At 35.9% G+C, this 2977-nt stretch overlaps 1 pseudogene; it reads right to left on the minus strand.

The window, feature by feature from the left end:
- Window positions 1-1501: 1501 nt before the first annotated feature.
- LOC141562055 (very-long-chain (3R)-3-hydroxyacyl-CoA dehydratase 3 pseudogene) lies at window positions 1502-2359 on the minus strand (annotated as a pseudogene).
- Between the last annotated feature and the right edge of the window lie 618 nt (window positions 2360-2977).

Consider the following 2977-nt stretch of genomic DNA (forward strand, 5'->3'; position numbering starts at 1 on the left):
ATCAAGAAAAGGTATCCAGTATAGAAATGGAAACAGAAAAGACCCTTAAAGAATCCTTGTATATTATTATTTAATTAAACCAGACACATTGCACTGATTCGGAGGAGAAAACATTATAACCTTGAAGTTGCTGAATAAAAGAACAGGGAAAGAGGGACTTGATGGTCCCTGAAGTCTTTACTGATGCTAGAACTATGACTTATATAATCAATAAATCAATCAACAAGCATTTAATTAAGTGACCACTATGTGCCAAGTACTGTGCTAGATAATCTTCAATTCTAGCTGGGATAAGGGAAAAAATGAATGAAAGGATTTTGAAACAAAAGAAAAAAGATCTTTCCTTATTGCTGAGAAATGAGAACATGGAGTGACTAAACCACATTCTAACTAGTTGCATAATAATATTTATTGCAGAATAACAAAATCCTGATGTTTTGACGTGGCACTTTGAAGACTATGTCACAGGGTCATATGAACCCTTTTTTCCCAGAAAAAGTAAAAGCACCTAACACTGTAAGATTTCTGTCAAGGTTACTTAGTCCAATGGTTTGAATTAGCATTATAGGCATAGTCAATGCCAATTTGAAATTTTGTCTGGTGTTGTTAATGAGATCTTTACTATTGTACTCTTTATTACCACCAGTTGTGATAGACTGTACCAGCCAAAGTGCTGACTGAAAGAAGTAATCATGAGCCATGCTCTGGGAGCTGCTATTGTTCATGATTTTAACTAAATTGTTTTTACCTTTGTACATTTAAATGATTAGTTTCTGGAAGGAAATGAGCTGAACAAATGCAGAATTTTATCAGAGATGGGAGGAAAGTAGTATTCTCCTCAGTAATGCTGAGTGATTAATAAAATTCTCTCTCCTTTCCTATAACATGAGCAAAATACAAAGGAAAACCCAAAGTGTCAAATTAACACAGTGGACTGACCACTGAAAGATACACCTTGTGATAACAACAAATAATCTGTGGTTTTCATGATTTTGGGGGGTCTCTAAAACTCAGCTCTATAGTTTTCACTTTCTTGTTAGAAAGCACCATCTTGGTTTTTCTTATAATCTATTGTTGAAAATGAGAAATCTCAACTAAGAAAATATACAGCACAAGTTTCTGCTTTGAATTGCTCAGAAAGTGGAATTAACTGACTATCAGAAGCAGAGATTTGAATAAATCCTTCTGATATCACTAACTATATAGTATATACAGGAATGAGGTATTGTTCTTAGAATGGTGAAAGTTAGGAAGCAAGTTTATTTGGTTGAACATGAGAGTTGAACATGAATATTCTATAGTAAAATGGTACAATAGTTAGAGGTGTTATGGGATCACTTAAAATTAAAATTATTAAACTTTAGAAGAAAACTTTGTATCATCATAGAAAATAAAGGCCATTAAGAACTGGAAAATATGATTATGAAGCCATTTGCTGCTTTGATTAGTTGGTATAGCCTTTTTCATTATTTATAAAAGTGATGGAAATTTTAAAATCATCCTAAAATATTATTATAAGATAGATTTGAAGAAAGAATGAAAATTTGACAGTCATGTTCAATGGATATGGCAACATAAAGTTAAATCTCCCCATCATACTGGATAATGAACTTGACTGTGAAACACCTTTTGCCAAACATCCCAGAGGATATAAAAGATAGTTGAGATATCAGATACATGTAAGTAATTTTCTATCTCTATTAAGGAAGGCAAGTTTATAGAATTGATACCTGCATATCTCAGTGAGCTCCACAAATAAAATATAAAGAAAATCACAGCTTTGCTTTGCATTTCTTCTAAGCTGCCAGTGATGACAAATAAAATGACATTTCCCACCAAAGAACTGGATAAAAGTGGGGATGACCAGTGAGCCAATGACTCTAAGTAAGGCATTGATGAGCTATCTCAACAACTGCTAGCATCTGGAAGAAATACATCATGGTGTGGAATTTGTCATAGAAAGAGTCTTTTCATAAGATAAATAGCCACTCTTTCATGTTGACAAGAATCTATGAGAATCCTTAGAACTGAACCAGATTGTACATAAACAGGTATCCTCTCTTCAGGTTGACGTAATAGTCATTTGGAACTCTAGATTCCATCCTGATTTTGTTTTTCTGTTATTCTTTGACTTTCAGCTCCAATTTTGGGACAGACTGCTCCAATCAACAATTAAAAATCAAGGCCAAAAAGTAAGCATGTTTTTTGTATGTCTCTCCCACCAATGATTCTCTTTCTTTTGCACTGTAATATTTACCTGCCTTTGGGTCAGCTTATGAGTCAGCTGAGGCTTCACGGTTTCTAGGAATTCAAGGAAAAATTAATATACATTGTCTCTTTTGGCACCATGGTATACCATTTCACAATTTCTTCTTTGGTAATTCTTTGATATTTCCAAAGGTATATGTTTTAATTGTTCTGGGCTCTCTCTTCCCACCATCAACATTTGACACAATATTTTCAGTCCTTAATATAAATTCTTCATGAAATGATGAGACCAAAAAAAAAAAAAAAGAAAGAAAGAAATGTAAGGGCCCTTTAAATGGGTGCCACAGCGCATCGGGAGATTGAGGCCCGGAAGTAATTTCTGTGGATATTAGCACTGCCCTTGGGCGGGATCCTGGCCATATTGAGATAGCTTCGTAATGGGTGACTCTCTCGCTGATTGGCTGTGTGTGTGACCTCACAGGCCCTATGTAAGCCCACTGCAGGCAGCAACCGCCCTCTTTAACCTGGTGCTCTTCACTCTGGCTCCCTAGCCTGGGTGGCCAAGCCAAGATGGGTAGCCAAAAGAGGTAAGGGTTTTGGTAGTGAACACATGGGTCTTCTGACCAGGTGTTCACTCGGGAACCAACAAGTCAGGGCATCAGTCAGGGCATTATGTGAGTAGGTATAATAAAGGCTTTTAAGATTACACGTGGTTGTTCTTGAGTGTGCTACCGGTTATTAAGCTATAGATTCAAGAGATTGTGGCCAG

This window comes from Sminthopsis crassicaudata, chromosome 3 (assembly GCF_048593235.1).
Source record: "Sminthopsis crassicaudata isolate SCR6 chromosome 3, ASM4859323v1, whole genome shotgun sequence".
Taxonomy (NCBI): domain Eukaryota; kingdom Metazoa; phylum Chordata; class Mammalia; order Dasyuromorphia; family Dasyuridae; genus Sminthopsis; species Sminthopsis crassicaudata.